This window comes from Scylla paramamosain, chromosome 3 (assembly GCF_035594125.1).
Source record: "Scylla paramamosain isolate STU-SP2022 chromosome 3, ASM3559412v1, whole genome shotgun sequence".
Lineage (NCBI taxonomy): Eukaryota > Metazoa > Arthropoda > Malacostraca > Decapoda > Portunidae > Scylla > Scylla paramamosain.
In genome coordinates this window covers 3,301,501-3,307,500 of record NC_087153.1, presented here as the reverse complement: position 1 = coordinate 3,307,500, position 6,000 = coordinate 3,301,501, and the positions used below count along the sequence as shown (strand labels likewise).

At 48.5% G+C, this 6,000-nt stretch overlaps 1 long non-coding RNA gene across 2 annotated transcripts in view; it reads left to right on the top strand.

The window, feature by feature from the left end:
- Window positions 1–6,000, top strand: part of LOC135116245 (uncharacterized) — a 256,275-nt gene that overhangs the window by 134,093 nt on the left and 116,182 nt on the right. For both annotated transcript variants that reach the window (XR_010276223.1, XR_010276222.1), the window contains exon 3: window positions 3,081–3,114. This is a non-coding gene — a long non-coding RNA (uncharacterized LOC135116245). The remainder of the gene's footprint in view (window positions 1–3,080; window positions 3,115–6,000) is intronic.

Here is a 6,000-nt window from a genome sequence, read left to right as displayed (position 1 = left end):
CACCTTTCTTTCCTTTCCACGCTTTACTACCTTCCCGCCCTTCCACCATCCTCCCTCCCTCCCTCCCTTCCTCCTTCCCTTCCCCTCCTCTTCCACCTGACAGCCTGCCACCGCTCCTCACTCATGCATTCCCAACACACTTGCGCCCGAATGTCAAAAATAACACCTTTTTAAAACTCTCCCCGTGACCTCTTCCAGTTCAATGCCTCTTCCCCGCGCCTGTAACACGCTCCCTCACCCTCACCCCACCAAGCACTCATTCCCTCACTCCTAACTCCACCACAACACCGGTTCACCGCGCGACACCCCACTCTTTCCATTCCTCCACCCCTCTTCCCCTCCAGCACGGGACGCCTCACCTCCATACCCTCCTCTCCCTCCTCCTCCTCTTCCCACACCGGCCGGAGTTCCATCACCCGCCTGCACCTCCATTTCTCAAGTCTGTAATCACACACATGTGATTATAGTGACTTTGCATTGTATTTATTGGCGCCATCCTCCCGGTGCTCCGTGTTCTGATATCCTGTTACGCGTCGAGCCGGAGGAGAAACATCGGCAATTTGATCGTTTGTTGCAAAGAAATTGTTCCGTGACCGAGTGCAATCAAGCTCCACCTTAACTTTCATATTTATTACGGGGTTTGACATTGGTGTTCTAACATGTGATTATATATAATGTAAGTTTGTATTGTGTGTGTGTGTGTGTGTGTGTGTGTGTGTGTGTGTGTGTGTGTCGTTCCATGTCCTTGGAAAGTCTCACAAATGCTTCCTTCCTTCATTACCTGGGTTACCTACATGTGACTACTTATATACAATGGAGTGTCTTTCCGCCTGTCACGTTCCTTTGTGTGGACTTTCGCCGGGAATTAGTTAAGTAATGGTCGCTCGCATGCAGCACACAACTCGTCCCTCACAACAACTCCGTCAGAGCATATGCGAAACAGGAGGTTGTCAAGAATTGTTGTGTTTACGAGCACACATATGTAAGCAACACAAAAAGAAAAAGGAAAAAGACTATTTGCGAGAATGAAACGTTGCATAAAATACTCAACGCGATCCTAATAAGCATAAGCGTGGACTTGGTGATCTGAGCAATGCTTCTGTCCCGGTGCAGGCCTTCTGGTGAAGCGCGTCGCCACATCGGTCAGCAAAAAACTCGAATTGGCTGAGATGAAGTGAGCAGCCTCCTCCCTTAGGCCACCGGGGTACCTGATTGAGAGTCTGACAATGATATGACGTGAGGCAAACCTGGTGACAGAGGGAGAGAACACACGCAACCCCGGACAGTTCAACACCCTGATGGAAAGCGGAGACGGGACAGACAGACTCACGATGACAACTTGCAAGAGGGGAGAAAAAAAGTGCAATAAGAAATGTAGCGAAACAGCCCCGACACAGAGCTGTCCAGGTGAGCGAGCTGCGTCGTGCTGGTGGTGGGTCAGGTAGAGGCGATTATCCGAAAATAATCTTAGCATACATGGTCTGGAAAGTTTCAGAATGTAATGGAGACTCGCACGCAAGAAATGTGAAACACCGAGACATCTGTAGATATAATGTGTGTCATTATTACGGTAATTGTCATAAGTCTGCACAAGGAAGTTAGTGTGCGTGTAAAGCCTGATGACTGACTGCGAGAGGCGACCCCACACTACTCGTATGTTTAGACACCTTATGTACAGACTCTTGACTTATTATTGACACGAGTTACCTCAACAACACCGCTTTTCTGCACACTGTTCACTCCTCATCGAAGTCTTCCTCTCCTTATACCCTCATTCTCCTTCTTCCTCCCCTTTTCCTCCTTTCTTTTCACCTTACTCCTCCTTCTCTCCTTCCCCTTCTCCCTCCTCACCATCGAAGACATCTTCCCTCCTTTTCTCCATCCTCCCTCCAATTCTCTTCCCTTCCACCTTCACTCCATCTTCCTCTCCACCACCGTCATCATCTCTCCTCTCTATCACCACTTTACTCCATCCGTCCCCATCTCTCTCCCACATCTGTCCTTCCCCACCTTCTCCACGCCGCCTCAGCCTCTCCGCTGCCTCCTCCCCGCCGTCAGCGCCGCGGCATGGAGGAGCGGCCGTCGCCCTCAGTATCAGGATGAGTGACGGCGCTCCTGATAGGCGGCTGACAGACTGGGGATGTTTGTGGTGTACGTGCTTACCTGCGTGCGCGTCAAGTGTGTGTATATGTGTGTGTGTGTGTGTGTGTGTGTGTGTGTGTAAAAGACTCCACATAAATTTAAAAATTGTTACAGGTTGATAACAATAAGCAAATCACTGTGTGTGTGTGTGTGTGTGTGTGTGTGTGTGTGTGCGCGCGCGGACTGTGTGAGAAATACCGTTAATGTTTCCAGCTACACACACACACACACACACACACACACACACACACACACACACACACACACACACACACACAAGGGAATAGCGAGGCAGCCGTAAATAGACTCACCGCGGCTGGGCGTCTGAGAGGAGGTAAGTAATGTAGCTGATAAGCAGTAAATGGCTCGTCGATAACACACTATGAGCACTGATAGGCTGCCAGATACTTGTTCTTGTAATGTTATGTCGGAAAGGTGTTTAGCGTGTCGGCTGTCTAGTCCTTTGTGTGTGTGTGTGTGTGTGTGTGTGTGTGTGTGTGTGTGTGTCTGCATGTGTGTGTGTGTGTGTGTGTGTGTGTGTGTGTGTGTGTGTGTGTGTGTGTGTGTGTGTGTGTGTGTGTGGGTGTAGATAGGTGGATGGATTACTTTCCTTAGATGGATGTTGTTGCGTGTGTGTGTGTGTGTGTGCATGTGAATGTTTCCTATATAAGTATTTACAATTGACAGGGACATGCAGAGCTGCTTATGCAATATTCTAAACAGGACAGTCAACTTTGTGTGTGTGTGTGTGTGTGTGTGTGTGTGTGTGTGTGTGTGTGTGTGTGTGTGTGTGTGTGGTGATACAAGCTCGGCATTACCTTTATCGTGCATCTTTGTGTACATACATCTACGTTCATTTAATATCTGTAGGCATAGTATGTATGAATATATTCCATTTACCTGCACTTACTTCAGTTTTCTTTTGCTATCACTCACAGATGTACTGGCCTGACCACGCCTCCAGGGAGCATGGTGAGTGTTACCTTTATGTCAACGTCTCTTTGACAGGAGAAACATATTTTCAGTATTTGCACTTTTTTTTTTTTTCCCAGCTTTGGCTCACGTTGCTTCTTAATGCGAGGAACAGATAAGAAACACACACGATATTGATTCTTTCAGTACCACAGCATCAGTTTATTATAATCCTGAATACTATTTTTATTTGAGATGGTGTTTGTCGTGAAGAAGGCGTTAGAAATTACCTCTAGTTACTCTTCCAGGAGCGACATATTTTTGTTTACTCCTTGCTGACTAATAATAAATCATTTTACGAAGCTTGAAAATTGCCTCTGTAAACGTTTAAACTCAAATACGCCCATGCACATCTCTGCTGACAAAGAAAATATACGAAAAGAAAAACGTAGACGGATTAAAAAAAATGGGAGGGGGAACTATTCAGATACATTTTTACATTATTTTTCTTAAGTATAACGACGTAAAACGAGCCTTCAAGAATTCTCTTTTCACTGATACAAACTGAGGCATTACCTGCGTACCTCCCACAGTCGCCCCTCAGCCTTATATACACACGGCAGGAGAATTTTTGATTTTCGGTCGTGAGATCCATCTAGACAGCTCCTCGCGGTAACCATTAACATTAGCATAACAAACACCTCCTCCTCCTCCTCCTCCTCCTCCTCCTTCCACAGCCACTGGAGGAAGGAGGAAGAGGAGGAGAAGGAGGAGGTGGAAAGTGTTGTGCTGTGTTGTTGTGGTCGCCGCAGAGCAATGGTGTTTAAATCTATTTGCACTCAGACTTAAGGAAAACCCGCGAGTGAGTCTCAGGCAGAGGAGGAGGTGGGAGAGAGAGAGAGAGAGAGAGAGAGAGAGAGAGAGAGAGAGAGAGAGAGAGAGAGAGAGAGAGAGAGAGATGGGTTAGCGTCACACTTAACTTTGAAGAACCGTGTTTGTCCTGCGTGACCGACCGACCACTCATCGTTGTTGTTGTCTCCGTGAGAGAGAGAGAGAGAGAGAGAGAGAGAGAGAGAGAGAGAGAGAGAGAGAGAGAGAGAGAGAGAGAGAGAGAGAGGGTGGGGGGATCTGTGGTGGTGGTTCTTTCGACAGACATATTGTGAAGAGGGAGTTTTTGGGTCTTGTACTCTAGAGCTTCCTTATCCGTTACTAACTTGGGTGAGGCGAGGAGAGGCGGGATTAGAGAAAGGGAGAGGAAAGGAGTGGAGCCTCTCTCTCTCTCTCTCTCTCTCTCTCTCTCTCTCTCTCTCTCTCTCTCTCTCTCTCTAGCACGCCAGGTATTTGCAGGCCAGGGAGGGAGAGAGGGAGGATGAGGGAGAGAAGGTAAGCAGCTTTGGACTCTGGTTCTGGCAAGTTGGTATTTTTCCGTGACAACTACCTTCGTGTTTTTCTTGAGGGATGGGAGAGGTTTGTGCTGGGCCGTGTGTGTGTGTGTGTGTGTGTGTGTGTGTGTGTGTGGGTGTGTGTGTGTTCGTAAGGGAGAGGTTTTATTGGGTATTATAAGCTACCTGGCGAGATATGAGTGTTTGCTGCACCTGAGTGACGCAACACACACACACACACACACACACACACACACACACACACAGAGAGATAGTCCTCTCGCTCCCTCAACCTCACTCATCCTGCACGCCCCTTCTCTCTCCCCCTTCATATCCATTTTCCCGTTCTCCCCCTCCTCCCCTCCCCTCTTCCCACCACCTCCTTCACCTCCTCCTTCCCTCACTGGCTCCCCTCCCTGTCCTCACTCTCCTTTCCTCCCCTCGCTGGGCTCAAACCTGACGTCACTATTTCATTATCATAAACATCAGTGTCATCATCTTATCCGTGCAATGATAACACAGCGAGTCCTTTGTCATTAGTGTAAGCCCTTGACAAACAGACACACGGGGAGGCGCAGCAGCGAGTCCCGCAGTGAAGGGTTCAAGGGCTTCGTTCCCGGCAGGAGACAAGAGATTTCCAGCCTTGGGGCCGCTCCGTCACCGCCGCCGCCGAGGAGTGGTGGTCTACGCCCCTCTTGTCGGTGGGTAGCGAGGAGTGGCTTTCGGAAAATCATTTTTGGCCTCATCAGGGAACAAGATATTAGATTTACGGTGTTGAAGATCCCCGGGAGGCGCCGCGTCGGCAGCCCAAGCTCCACGGAGGCCCTGTAGAGAGAGAGAGAGAGAGAGAGAGAGAGAGAGGGGGGGGCGAAGGGGGGCCAGTGGGGCGGTGGTTGTCTGTATGTGTGTGTATGTGTGTGCCCCTCGGCCTTGCTTATTACGTGGGAATGGAATACCTCGTGGCGGTGTGTGTTTTGTGTTTACGACGACGAGGGGTGCATCTGTTGGCCTCTCTCTCTCTCTCTCTCTCTCTCTCTCTCTCTCTCTCTCTCTCTCTCTCTCTCTCTCTCTCTCTCTCTCTCTCTCTCTCTCTCTCTCCATTCCTTTCCTTCCTTCCATCGCTTCACACTCATACTCTCTCATCCCTCTCTGGTTTCCTACTTATTTCCCTCCCTCTCTCACCCCCTCCATCCTTCTCTCCCTCCCTTTCCCTCCTTCATCACCATCCCATCAGGCCTCTCACTCTCCTCTCCTTTCCTCCTTTCCTTCGTAATGTTGATCTCTTTTATCAGCTGTTAAAATGTTTTCATTCTTTTTTCGTTGTCTTGTATGCTACCTTCTGTTTTTCTTTTCTTTTTTTTTCTCTCTCTCTATTTCTTTTCTGAATCTTCCCATATAAAAGTTCTCGGTTTTCTAAGTTTATTGGCATCGATTCGGATTCCTTTTCTTGTGTGTGTGTGTGTGTGTGTTTTTTTGTATCCTAGTTTTCTTTATTTTTTTCCAGGCTTACATCGGCAGTGTATCTTTAGCTTTCAGTGTGTGTGTGTGTGTGTGTGTGTGTGTG